Here is a 15023-nt window from a genome sequence, read left to right as displayed (position 1 = left end):
CAAGACTTTATAATATTGTTCATCATGTAACCAGTGGTCTGCCGATATTCACAGTACAAAGCATAGATTTTGGAATAAATATACTAAATGCTATATCTATTATCATCAAAGATGGGTGTATTACCCGCTTTCTAGATTCCCCAAAAAACAAGAAAAGGTAGTATGTTTCCAACCTGTGTCGAGACTATCCATTGTTTGAAGCCCTCCTTAATTGTAGGAAAGTCCCAATTAATATTAATCCTGATATTCTGGGAAACATGAATCCATGTCCCCATAGCATAAGGACACTTAAGGAATAAATGTAGAGCATTCTCATCAAAGAATTGACATAAACACCATATTATAGGGCCATATAAACCACATTTTCCATATTCTAGGGCATGGGATTACAAGGTACAATCTCTCCCTATCAATTGGGAACCCTCTCTCGCTTAAGGGTGCTTCGTCTTTCTCTCAATCTCCACAGGCTAGCCTTTGGTGACAGTCACTTGATTAGCGGCAGCACCACGAGATGTCCTATTCTTACTGCTCTTAGTAACTGTTCCAATCTACAAAAGTTAGACTTATCCCAGAATAATCTCACAGGGAAATTGTCGTTTACTATAGGCCACCTCTCTACAAAACTCTACTACTTAGACTTGAGTTTCAATGAATTAGCAGGATGAATACCTCCACAAATTGGAAACCTAACTAGTTTAGCATTATTCAATTTAGAAAGTAATTATCTGTGCAATCCCTTCTTCAGTTAATATGCTTCAGTTAATAACCACCAAGGCAATAACCACCATGACCATCCCGTACCAGCAGATTTCATACTAAAACAACAAAACCAAAACCAAACCATTCATATCAATATATTAAGTTTAAAATGCGTTCATACTAAAAACTCAATAGATTATTGGCAACACACTTTATTTTTTTAAATAAAAAATAAATTACACCGTTTTACATGATAAATGAAAAGCGGAGAAATTTGTGAGTTGCAAATATTAAAACAAACCACTTACATTGCTGGTTGACACTACGACTAAAACATTAAGTAATTGTAATATGCTTTTCCACATTGTAATTTAATATTTTAAAATAACTGCGCGTTATCTAATCTATTTCTATCTTCGACTTGTAAACTCAATAATTATTTCTAAAATTGTTGTCCGCTTATACCATATATAAAACCACCTTAATTAATAATGATAACCCCTCGAGTGAAGGTCAGATCAACAATGGTTAATTTCAAATAAGAAAAAACATTATTTACTTAAACCATGAGTGTTGAAAAAGCATTCTTTAAATAGATTATATAAACACTAACCATTACGCAATATCAACATTATTTACTTGGATTATGTCAACATTTACCATTGCGTGTATTTCGAATTAAGAGACATTTTTATTTATTTATTTTATAGGTAAACATAGAATGCTTTAAGTTAAAAAATGCATAATCCCTTCAATGACCAATTGGAAGGTATCATAATACACACAAGGACAAAGGAATCCGAAATCCATTCAATGACCACTTGGCTGGTATCATAATATACACAAAAACTAGGAATCCCAAATTCCCAGATTTATTTAGCCCAACTGGGAAAACCATATAACGCAACCCACTTGGATCACTGCTGTGAACCAAAACAAAATCAGCATCAAATACTACAAAAGAATCTACCGCTAAAAATTCTTGGGGATGATGAAGCAGCCAGTCATGACATGGGAAGGCAACATAAAACTGGATCATTCTTCTTGGTTTTTGAATTTTTAGTGGTTATTTTTAGAGTTAGATTCTTTTGTAGTATTTTCTTGGACTGGATCATTGTGCAATTACTTTTCAGGAACACATTGAATGTCTTATTTCATTTTAGAGTAAGTTAATTACCCAAAATCAAGAGGTTAAGTTAATTACCCAAAATCAAGAAACCTCTATAGATGGCCAAGCATATATGAAGAATACATCTCATTCATATGCAATACCAAATCCATCTTTTCTTTTCTCTAAGTAAAATTTCAAAAGCATGAACACATGCCATTTCATATGCACAATAAGCCCAACTTCTGAAATTTCAATGCTTGGATGCATCCCATTCAAAAAATATATCAAAAAAAGAGAAGACAAAAACATAGAACATTTAACAACTCCTACTTTCAAATGCTCATGTTGCTTTGATGAAGAACTTTACTCACCTGCACATGCATGTTTCTCATGATATCATTTGCAGTAGTGCTTCTGCTTCAAATCTCTTTAACCTCCACATGCTTGTTTCTCATGATATCATTTGCACTACTGCTTCTGCTTCAAATATATCTTTAACAAGATAAAGTGTTATTTCCCTAGTTCAAGCATTTCACATTAGAAAATGTTTGTCCATTATTAATATTCACATTGAAGATGTTTGTTTATGATTATTAATACAAAAAATGCGGGTCCACACAAAGAACCTAAGACTATTACAGCATTTCACATTAGAAGATGTTTGTCGATGCTTAATAGTACAGAGCATGCAGATCCATACCAAGAACCTAAGACTATTACATCCTTCATTGAAAAGGGTAGATCTTTTTAAAATCAACAAAATTTGGTAACAATTTCCCCAGGTAAGGCGGAAATGATCCAGATTTGTAATTAGCTTTTGTCTGTTTAACTTTTTGTTCTTTTAGTCTAATGCTTTGTGCTTCTTTGATAAGCATCGTGTTACTGATACAAAATTAGAAAGCAGATGATGTTCAGGTGCATTACAAAAATTAAAAGAGCCTTAGAATTTCGCAAGGTTTCCTTTCTGTCAGAGCCTTTACCCTTCACCAAACAAATATTTATGGGAATTGGGGAGGGAGTAGCCTTCTAATGCCTTTAAAAAATTATCTTCAGCTGTCTCTTGATGATAGAAACTGTGGGTATTGCAACAAAGACGACTGATCTGCCACTATTGTTGAGCAGTGACAGCTATAACTGGGGCATAAAGAATTCTGATGTCATCCAGCTCAGCCTTGTTATTGCATTGTGGACACTACTAGAAACTGTGGGTATTGCAACAAAGACGACTGATCTGCCACTATTGTTGAGCAGTGACATCTATAACTGGGGCATAAAGAATTCTGATGTCATCCAGCTCAGCTTTGTTATTGCATTGCAGACACTACACATTTACAGAAATAGAAAATTACAATTCCCAAGATTTGGTTGCAACAAAAACATAGAAACTTAATCTTTTTGAAAAAGTTCATAGCCTTACCAGCTCACTTAACATCAAGACCATGGAAATCAACAATTGCGAGGTTGAATAATCTTACCTTGCCAATGTTATTCACATGTCGCTGAAGCCACTTTCTAATACAAGACATGCCAAACATGTGTCCACAAGCAAGAGAGCTGCATTTTCAGTTTTCAATTGTCAGTCTTTGGACATTTGAAAGCTCTTATAAAATGAATAAAACATTTTGATGCAAGGAAAAAAGATAATTTATATGATTTCTGATAACAAGACATAAACATCAAACTAACAAAAGACTACTAGTCTTGACGGAAGCTGGTCGCTTCACTCTTGAAGAAACAACTGAGGAAAGAGAGAATACAGTTTTCTTCTCGTTTCAGTTCAGTGATAGTTGTCAAAGTAGATTGAACTTGAGCCGTTTCTTTCTCAGCTTCCATCTTGACAAATATTTTTCTCTCTCTTTCTTCTCAAAGCTTCCTAACTTTTCTTGCAGAACTTAGACAGTTCCTCGCAAAGAACAAATAATGTTTTCTCTCTATTTTATTGCTAAGTTCTTCTCCAGTTTCACCTGTTTCAAAGCCCTACCCATTTCTACAAATGTTTTTGATATGTCAGCGTTTTTCTCTTCTGCCTTTTTCTTTTCTTCAGTTACTTTCTTTAAGGCATCTACCGCTTTTTGTAGACAGTCCTCCCTTTCTTGCAGCGTCTTTTCCAATTTTTCCTTCTCGCAGGCCACGTTATGCAAATCAACGTTCCCCCGACTCAGTTACCTCGCATATTTCATATTGTCATCACTCAGCTTAATAAGTTCCCTCGTATAATTAATGTTGCTATAAGTCTGTATATGATCATTGAAACCCAATAACACGCTTGACGAGAGTTCGTGATACATTTCAAAAATACCGAAGTTAGCAGCAGGTGGAACTGACTGCGAGAATGAGATGTTTGTTCTTGTAATGGGAAAACGTTGGGCAGTATTACTAATCCCAAGGCATTGAGTATTAAATTAATGCAACTGAGAATTAGAAGTTTCAGTTACACTGCTCGGAAACATATTCCAGTTGTTTAAAATTCCATGACTCTGTGGTGGAATAACCTTGCCCTCTTCGAATTGAGACCGTTGCCAACTGAGTTCCGTTTCTAGGCGAAACAGGAAAATTATTTACAAATTCAGGAATATGTGGCACCAATTCCAAACATTCCAAATAAGGCAAGAGATAGGTCTCTAGTTGCCCATGAGAAGCCTGCACATGATATTGGTAGGGAATGGGGCAAATGACATTTCCATCTTGATTTCTAACCCTGGCCACATTTGAAGTATCAATTAAAAGCGTATTTGCACTACCATGTCTCCCAGATCTTCCCACACTCTAGTCAAATTCTTATAACATCCATGAACTGCATTGCCCTGTCGGTTGATTCTCGTTATGATACAGTCCTCAATGGAATAAGAAAGAATCCTACCAGAACTACTACCTCCTAAAATGTTCTGCAGCACAAAATCATGGACCTCTCTAGGTTTCCTGACCACAGAACCACCTTGAATGCAGAAAAACAAGCCCACAGAAATCTGCAAGCCTGAGGGTGCACAAACACAATATAGGGGTCCACAACCAAATTACCATGGGCAAAAGTACCCTTACTTTTGTGAACAAAATGTGCCAGGAGATACTCTATACTGATTACCAGCAACTTGTCATATTTCCTCACTCTTATTTCTTTCACCATCTTTCTCTGCTCCGACTCTGCCCGTCCAGAGAATCCCCTTGACAGGCCCTTTGGAATGCCTTGCATCTGCTAAAAATTCTTGGGGATGATGAAGCATCCAGTGTTGACATGGGAAGGCAACATAAAATCGGATCATCCTTTGTGATTGCAAATTGGAATTATTTATCTTCTCTTTTGAAGGTGGACACTGCAATAAAATTGGATCATCCTTTGTGATTGCAAATTGGAATTATTTATCTGCTCTTTTGAAGGTGGACACTGCAGTGAATAAGATACTTTTGTTTGGAAAAATAATCAAACAGCCATTTGGAAGATGGAACTTTGCAATGCCTGCACATCATTTGTACCAATTGAATATCTTTGTTTATGATCTGTAATTTTTTATGAATCATTGGAAACAAGAGTAACGGTTTGACACAAGCTATGCCAGAGGTATTATGATTAATACAAATATAAACTAAAATGGTTCAACATAAAAGTAGGGTATAGTTCTCGAGTAAGTTTATTCTAAAAACTATGTATACATATTCCTTTCACAGACAAGAATTCAACATCACATTGTGATGCATTTCCAATCTCCTAAAAAATTTTGGGGCCCAACTCTAGACTATACCTAACTACCCAATACTAAATAGTGGTTGGTTTTCTCTGAGAATGGTCAATTAACTTGCACGAGATGATTGGGAGCACGAAGAAGTATTTACAGATGATGATCATGCAAAGCAAAAGAAATTCTCTTTAATTTTGATCTGTCATGGCCGTAAGCTAGATACATTTGAAGAAACATCTTTGTTAAGCCATGGACAATTAGTATGTAGCTTTGCTTTTCAACTGAAAATACTTAGGCATCCATATGCACACAGTATAGATATCATAACCTACAGCTATCATTAGACAATCTAATTTTCAGACTTGGAACCAGTTATCTTTATCAAAGATGAATGGGGTATTATCAAAAATAATATTCAACAAAATGCATTTTACCAGTTTACTGACCTGCAAATCATGTGACAGCATCCAGATGTTTTTTCAACAATTTGTCCACATTTTCCATTCAATTCATCTAATTCCATGGACATTGTCAATTAAAGCTTTTTTGTGATAGCAGGTGCTGGATTAAAGGCTTTTTGATCAGGTGTACTAGTTTATGTTGATGGGTTTATCAAGAATGCCATCCAAAATGTGACAAAGCTTTCCTCAGGTTCATATTAGGTTTTGCTTGGAAAAATATATAGATAAATACCTCAGGCTACCAAAACAGTGCCAGAACAAGAAAAATATAACTAATCACATAGTCTAGATATCATTATGTTATTAGAGAACGTATCAGGGGAGATGATTGTTGGACCTACCAAGACTCTCTTCATGGACGAGATCTCGACAGGACTTGACAGCTCGACCACGTATCAGATAGTTAAATGCCTACAGCAGTTTACCCATCTCATGGATGCAACAATTCTCATGTCTCTGTTGCAGCCAGCACCAGAAACATTTGATTTCTTTGATGACATAATACTCTTATCAGAGGGGCAGATTGTCTACCATGGACCTAGGGAAAATGTGCTGGAATTTTTTGAAAGCTGTGGTTTCAAATGTCCTGAAAGAAAAGGCAGGCACCGCAGACTTCCTACAAGAGGTATTCAGGTTATAAAATTTCAAAATATTTATTTCTTTCATCAAATCGGTGCTTTCTAATTCTAATCGTACATTAGACTTACATTACCTCGCCAATATCCCATGGTTACAGGTTACATCTAAGAAGGATCAAGAGCAATACTGGGAAGCTAGATCAAAATCATGCTCAATGAACCTATAGAGAGGAACCTAGACTAAGAATCTCACACTGTTATCTAAGAGAACAAAAAGGAAATTTCTTCCATATTTCCCCTTTTGGCACATAAGGGAAGATTCATGGGAGAATTCATGCGTATTTTGTATATGCCTTTCCTACCTTTTGGATAAGTCTTTCATCATTTTGAACGAGATCCAACCCAATTATAAGGGCTGATCAAATTGCATTGGTGTCTATAACTAATTTCTTTCAGGTAATACTAATTGATAAGGTTTCATTAGCAAGTGCTGCTAATGAATGAATGTAGAACCCTTTCATATATTTAGTTCTTAATGAATGTAAATATCTCACTCATGGTATTCTCAATTGATTAAAAATATTAATGACCATTCATTGTAGCAGCAGAATTGACATTTCAAGGGAGGTTTTTTTCACCCTGAAGGCCTATTTGGATGTCAACAAAATATCAAGAGGCAAAGATTTAATAGTGGTAAACTTTGCAGAACAAAAAAATAATCCATCAAATGTAACCTTTTTAATTTAATTGTTGTTTTTCTTTCTGCAAGAAAAAACATCCTTGCAGGCTTTTATTTTGAAGGGAAAAATATCAACCAAGTATTTGACAATGACAATCCAAATGTGTTACTGGAAGTGCTGACCACCTTATATTTTGGACACGAATACCGCGGGGGTTTAGAGATAAAACCAACTTACCTGTTTAATAAAACGAACACTCCACAAAGAATAAATGTTCCCGCCACAAGAAACCATGCACCAAGTACCAAACTGAGAAACAAAGCAGAAACAGATAATCAACAGGGCAATGTTTAATGGTTTAATTTATCAAACCATATCTTCATGCATTTTTTATCCTCGTGGAAAAAACAAGTTTTTCTACATATAGAACTTACAAGTAAACCAGAGTCTTGAGTCCAAGAATAGAAAATACTGCCAACCAACAATCACAGGGATCAGATTAGTTCAAAAAATTAAGTAAAAAATAATAATAAGGAAAACAGATTTAAAGTTCAATAAGCGCAAATGCTCAGACATAAAATTGAAGTCCCAATCTTATGGTGCATTTGGGTATTAGAAACAGGTAGTAGATCATACAAAGTCCAAGAAATGCCAGAACCAGCATTGCTGCAGCCACCACAATTAAGGTAAATCGCCTGGCTCAAGAAAATCACAGCTTATTAGCTTAATGCAAGTAATAAAACAAAGACAAAACTGGGTTAATTAATCCAGCAGCACAACTTCTCAGATGAGTAACTCTGACATGCAAGTTAAAGATGTTGTTCCAGAGATGCTTACACATTCTCCAGTACATCCCTTATTGTCCGAGAATTGTCTTTGGTTTTGGACTCTAGATCATTTGCTGCCCTATTCAACTTTCTATTCAAATCATCAATGTTTTGTTGGTCACTTACAGGAAGGAACACTTGGTCTACGCCCGTAGTTTTTGCAAGGTCAAGATACCCTAACACATTTCTTAGGCTTTGGACTGTGAACTCGGACTGATCAACAACATAATCCAAGGTATGAGATATATTGCGATGAAACTTATCCTGTCCAACATAAAGCAAGATGCTCCCGGCTCTGCACACATCAAGATGAACATATCAAGATGAATAACCCTCAAAGAGACCTGGAAAGCTTTAAGGCATAAGAAAGATTATGTTAAGGTCAAAGAAATGGAAGACAAGAAAAATATATTATCCAGATGCTCCATTTACAACAAGTACAACAAAAGAATCAGAGCACTGGCATTCATCATAGGTCAGGATAACTACACAATGAAAAAGGAACAATTAGAAAAGAATTTCCTTAATAACTTATAAAAATCAAGTCTTTGGGTCTTGAGATCCAATGTAGAGCAACATGGGCTATCAATGGCCTGAGGCTACTTTGATGGAGCTCAGATAGGTTGACATCCAAAGATAACACAGGACTCAATCATGGCATTTTAACGCAGGTAACTCCAAGTTTGAGAAATGATGAGCCCAATAAGTGCCAACCATCATTGCAGAGGATGGCAATCTGGATTAACAGAAGGAACCTTCACATTATTGCCAGGAATTAGCAGAAGGCGTGTTTAAACTTTAATCATGCTGCTTGTGACAGAAGCTATCGAAGGACAAAAGCATATTTTGATGGAGCTCGAATATGTTGATATGAAAGATAGATGCAGGGTCAATCGTGGCATTTTAAAGCAGGTAACACCAAGTTTGAGAAATGGTGAGCCCAAATAAGCGTGAGCCATCATCACAAAGGATGGAAATCTAGACTAAGAGAAGTGACATTGGTTTTATTACCAAGAATTGGCAGAATCTGTGTTTAATCATGCTGTTTGATACAATGAAATAAGCTGCAATCACCCCATCAGGCATCAGAGCACTGGCATTCAACATATGCTAAGTCCCGTATGCTAAGAAGCGATGCGATTATTTAAAAATATAATCATATAAAAATTATTTAATTAAATTTGAGCTCTATTAAATTAAAGAGATTGAAAAGATATTTTTAATCACTTTTTATTATTTGAAAAATAAATATATTATTAATATAAAAAAATATAAATATTTATGCAAAATGATATTTCTTACTGCATTTTAGTTATTTATTATTTTTTTACTTTAATTTAACTATATTTAATTTAAACCGCAAACTAAGTGGCAGGTACTAGCTACTATGTAGCACTTATTTTAAATTATTTTTTTAAAGTTAATTCTTAAAATATATATATATATATCTTAAAATAACTTATTTTATATTAATATGATTAATTTACTCTGGATCCGTGCTTGACACTCAACTCACACATCTCGATTAGGAAACTAGATTTGCAAATTCTTGTTTGTCTCAATTATTAATTCTCATTAAAATTCAGATTTACTCAATAATAAATGTGTAGATTAAGTTTTCAAGTGACTCATAGAAATGCGCGTAGTCTAACGAGGTGGAGGAATTGCCTGGAAAGTTATGGAAATTCCGGTCATATTTAGAGAAAATCCGGCAAAGATTTTTGTAAATCCAAGTTATAGTTGTTAAACTTCAAAGTTTTAGGTGTCCTAGACATTTTTGATGGTGCTAAATCCATTTCCACCATAAAAAACACGATTTAAATACTGCCACTACAAGATTTTTTGAAATTTTTTTGCGCGGATTCCAGCCATTTTTTATTGTCTCGGCAATTCCTCCGCCTCGTTAGACGACTCCTAGAAAATGAATTCCAAAAAACACGATCTATTTTACCATTAGATAATTATCAATAAATTACCTAGGATAAATAAATTCTATTTTTAATAATGGGTTTTCTTTTCTTGTAGGTTATATTGGAATAATAAGGGATAGATTATTTATTATATAATATGACCATTATTATTAAAATATCAATTCTTTTCCTAAAATTAACAATTGAATTTCCTTAAATTACCTTATTTTACTTTCTTCGATAAAAATTTTAACTAACCAATTTAGGGGTTTGACCGGGTCAAAATTAGCCGTTAGGATTTAGCTGTTGGAATCTCTGCACACTCTATTTATTCTCGCTACGCCAGATCAGTTCTTCATCTTGTCCTGACGATGAACCACACTGGTTGGTTCGAAACGCGTCGACGAAATATTGGTTATGTGATTTTGCCGAAGATTTCTATACAGAATTCCAAATCAATTATTAATATAATTAATTTTAATAATAATTGTTATGGTTATTAAAAACTATATTTTAAAATTTTGCAATTTTTTAAATATAAAATTTACTCTTTCTTGTAATTTTTTAATACAAATATCTAATAGAGAATTTACTATTTTATAATTATTTTTTTAAATATAAAATTTCATAACATTTTTTAATATATAAATTAATGATTTTTTTCATACTTTTAAGCCATTATGAAACTCTCCCGCGGGATAGATTTTTCTATATATATATGTATGAAACTGGTGAATGCTCTCGTGGGATGGATATTGAATGCTCTCATGGGATATATATATTACGTTGCCTGATTGCTTATTGACTTGAGGATATTCAAACATTGTTCGGGAGCATCGCACCCTCTGCTAAGCTGTTGAGAATCGCAACTGGCGGTGGAGAATGATGCATCAACTTAATTGATTTCATGAACCAAAAGTTCTGTACTGTTTGGGGGTGGTGATTAAGAAACATGTTTACATGGAGGAGCCCAATTAACAATAGCATTAGTAGAGTGAAAAAATACACAAGGAGAAGGAATTGACAGTGGCATATGAAATTGCATGCCTACTTCTTATTAGCCTTTACCATGTTATATTGGGAGCCACTGACCGGGGGGCTTTAGGAAGTAACACTACAGGCCCGCCGGCATGGCGCATGAATGTGGATGGCATAAAATAACCCGCCCATCATAAGAGGGAATAGCAAAGCCAGTGAAGGCCGCAGGGGAAGCAGGGGCAGGAATCAGCAACTCTTCTAGGTTGAGGACAATCCCTGCAGATGTGACCTATCTCATCACAGTTGTAATACCGTACAGGGCCTGTTTTTCCACCACCTCGCCCATTGACCCTAATCAAGTGAAAAATCCATAAAAGAAGAAGGCAAATAGCCATAGCCAAACCATCCAGGGCGTCCACCAAAACGAAGTGCTTCTTTACAAGCTCAAGCTAGGTCAGCCCAAAACACAACCTTTATTCTAAGGATTGTTTTATGAAGTAAAATTATTACCAGTGATTTTAGTGGGGCCAGGGGAATTTTTATCTTGATTGCTCATTTACTGAATATTGGGTAATTAGATGGAGATGGACATGGGCATTGACCGCGTCCATATTTGTCTGATTGTTAATTATACAGGCATTGACCGCGCCATGTCAGCTTGATTGCCAAATATTCAACGAATCAACATTCGAAATAAGCTCCGAGAGTGATCCATTGCAAAAAAATCGTGCTCCGTATTTACACAAGAACGAATTCACTGAGCAACCAGTCGAAGTTCAGGCTTCGAAGCAAGCCTTAATCAAATTGTGGTGAGAACCCCGACTCCCGACCTGGAATGGAAGCCATGAAGCCTCGATCCCGCCAATGAATGATGATTGAACTCTTTACAGGATATGGCAGGGAACAAACCTGCATTTTTCCGAAGAATGTTACATGTCGTGGCAAATTAAAGTTCAAAGATATCGTTTGCGGGAAGAGGTGTACTGGTAATGGTATATTGTTCTATATAATATATTTTTTATATTTCACAATTTTATGTAAAAGAAAGGTTTGGCCCTTTGATCTGGCATTTCGTAATGATGCCTGCCTGTAAATATGGAGCGCACAAAGACCAGTGACTTTCCTAACTCTCGTTTTATGTGATGTTTGCCTTCAAAATATTGAAATGTGTGGAGTATTATATAAAAATAGACAAGACATTTATATATAGATAGCATACTGACATTTAACCTTGAATATCATAAAATATTATTATATTATTTATTAGAATAAGCGGCCATCAAGAGTCGGGCCTCTACGTCAAAGGAGTTAGAGGAACTTGACTCTGTGAACCCTACTAATGCCACTGTACCGACCCCATTCCTCAAAGTAGACCAGTCCGCCCGGATCCCAGGTTAGTATAGTCGGACTCCGGTGAGGTCCGGTTAGTGGGAAGTGAATAATAAATTACAAATTGTGATGGCCATATACATGCTTGTGATTTAAAATTGCCAAAAATTTATGAAAAATAACAATGTGGGAATCTATTTTGATGCATCGTTTTGTAAAAATGATAACATCAAAGTACACTAAAATGTGACCATTTATAGAACTCAATTTTGTATGTAACGATTTATGAAACAAAACATTGTTCCATCTCTATCCTCAAATTTGGATGGCGCCATTTATGAAATATGACATTGGTCGATCTCTCTACTCTATTTTGGATGGCACGATTTTGTTCACATTCGCACCAAAATGATTGACATCACTTATTCGAGTAAAAAGGAGATTAATATCGTCTGAATTGAATGCGTACAATATTAGTAAAAAAAGATAAAATCATTGTTCGATCGCTCTATAAAATTCGCACTAATTATGAAATTTATCTCTGACATTATTTGGTATACCATAAATTCACTGAAGTTCATACTATTTGAATCGAATACATATAGTATTGCAGAGGCTTCATGTGTCAACATTTGCTATTTAAAGGTCTCACGTGTCGTCAACTTCGTTGTTGTTGAACTGCAAATTTCTCGTTGAAGGAAAACATGTGTTGATGTCTCAATATCAATGCAATCCAACCTGTTAAGATATGTGTGATGAGTTTAATTTATATAAACACCTTCCTATAATAATATTGTCGTGCACCTTGTTTATAATTTATTATGATGCTTTAATAAGAGTCACCTCTTTAAGAAGTTTTCCATTACACCAAAGTGTAATCCGTAAGTGTTGGTAAATGTTCCAAACCAGTAACTAGGATCCTCAGGGTGGAAATTACGTATTCCATAGAGGTGCGGTGATTCTTGCAACACCCCCCCCTCAAACGCAACTCGGGGGAATCGAACTTGGGTCCAGGATCTGATACCATGAAGAGGTTTTCCATTACACCAAAACTGGCAAGTGTTGGTAAACGTTTCAAACCAGTAACTAGGATCCCCAGGGTGGAATTACGAATTAACGGTGAGAAATTGTTTGTTTAACCAAGCTATATGCTCCACCGCAAAGAACGTTACATGTGCTTACACTTCTGCACTATGATATCAATGGTAACTCAGCATGATGAGGACAATAGATATTATGTCCATATAACGTGTGAAAGGAATATCCAAAATGCGAGAGCAAAATATATTGTGTTGATGTTGGGCCAAGAAGATGTTTGAAGGTGTGACAACTCCACTCGAAGTTCTCATGGAGATGGCATCGTATACACATTGTAAATATTATATGGAGAAATGAAATAAAAATGGGGACTGAGCACATCACAACACTGGACACAAATTCAGAGTTGGGAAGGGAGTCGCTTTTTTGGGACGTCATGGTTTTTTGTGCAAGGAAGAAACATGAAAGCTCATGAAATTAAATGAGAGAAAAAAGGAGGTATACGGGCCCATGCTACTTGGAAAGCAATCACAAGAAAGAAAGCGTTAGCACTTTGTAATTCCTCAAGGCTGAGGAGAGGAATCCAAAGGTAACCACAAACCACTTTAAAACTGGAATCTAGCATTTCTAGCTTCAGAGAGGACTCTCTCTACATGGTTCTTCAGTCACTTAGGTCTTAGGGTAGGTATTAATATCAGAGAGGAATAGCTAGGTATTAAGATCAAAGAGGAATAGATTTAACAACTTGATCATAGGGAAGAGGGAAAATCCATTGAGAATGGAGTCATGCTAAGCTCATTGATTTTCCAATGAGAGGATGAAGAGATGAGGAATCTTTTAACAGGGGCAAGGTAGGCGATCCTTATGGTGTTTTTAATTAAACTCATTGTAGAGGGGTGAGCAGATAAATATCAGAATAATGACATCTAAAGCATCTCACAAATGCACAAAATAAGGATGGGGAGATCTAATACCCCTTCCCAGTTTTGATAATGTAAATATATGAACAATCAAGAAAAATTGAAGAAACAAAGGACCACCATGGGTAACCAGGAGCTCATGCCTTTTCTGAACTGGGAGTGTGGTTAGGGTTCCCCCTCCACTGTCTGCAGCTGGACCCCCGCATGCTAATTTTCGTAGCTGTGCTATCATTCTCACCATCACGGTTGGCATTTTCACTTCGGGTTTGCTGTCATCGAATTCCCTTTTGCTGTCACTGGGGCTGACTGCAGGATGTCAGACATGGATGCGGAAGAGGTGGACTACTCAGCCGACCCTAACCCCTATGCGCCTATCTGGTCGTGCCCTAACACTCCGCCAGGAGCTACACCCGCTGGTGTCCATCTTTCTTGCATTTTACCATTACTCCTCCCTCTCGTCCGCTCCCTGGTCCTTCCTCATCCAGCCTTCCATTCGCCGCCCTCTCTATCGACTCTTCGGAACTCAACTGCCATCCCCTCTTGCCGGCTACTCTCCATTTGCTCGCCTCGTGCACACCGCCATCTCGTCCATTTGACTCGTCGCCATCCAAAGATTTGCCCCATTAGACATCCTTTAAGCTACCCTCCTTTGTAGGGTTCGATTCAGCGGTTGGCGCCTCTCAACCATCTTCCTTTCCGCTTGTCCCTCCTGCATCTGAACTGGGTTCCTCTTCCACCCCATTACGCTTCTTTGAAACTCCAGTGATTAAAGCTCATCATAACATGCAGTAGCCACAATAGGAGCATCAAGGCACTCA

The 15023-nt window shown here is 36.3% G+C and overlaps 1 long non-coding RNA gene across 1 annotated transcript; it reads right to left on the bottom strand.

Annotated features, from left to right (window-relative positions):
* Positions 1-3133: 3133 nt before the first annotated feature.
* On the bottom strand, positions 3134-7817 carry LOC149193240 (uncharacterized). The gene is made up of 3 exons (XR_016254929.1): positions 7638-7817; positions 7441-7512; positions 3134-3364 (listed from the first exon to the last, which is right to left on the bottom strand). It is a non-coding gene; the product is annotated as an uncharacterized LOC149193240 (long non-coding RNA).
* Positions 7818-15023: the final 7206 nt, after the last annotated feature.

The sequence above is a fragment of the Pinus tabuliformis genome, chromosome 2_2 (genome assembly GCF_031772625.1).
Source record: "Pinus tabuliformis cultivar Carrire ecotype Pingquan chromosome 2_2, CPIR1, whole genome shotgun sequence".
NCBI classification, from domain to species: Eukaryota; Viridiplantae; Streptophyta; class Pinopsida; order Pinales; family Pinaceae; genus Pinus; species Pinus tabuliformis.
The sequence above is the reverse complement of the archived record's forward strand: the minus strand, read 5'-3'. Positions and strand labels throughout refer to the sequence as shown.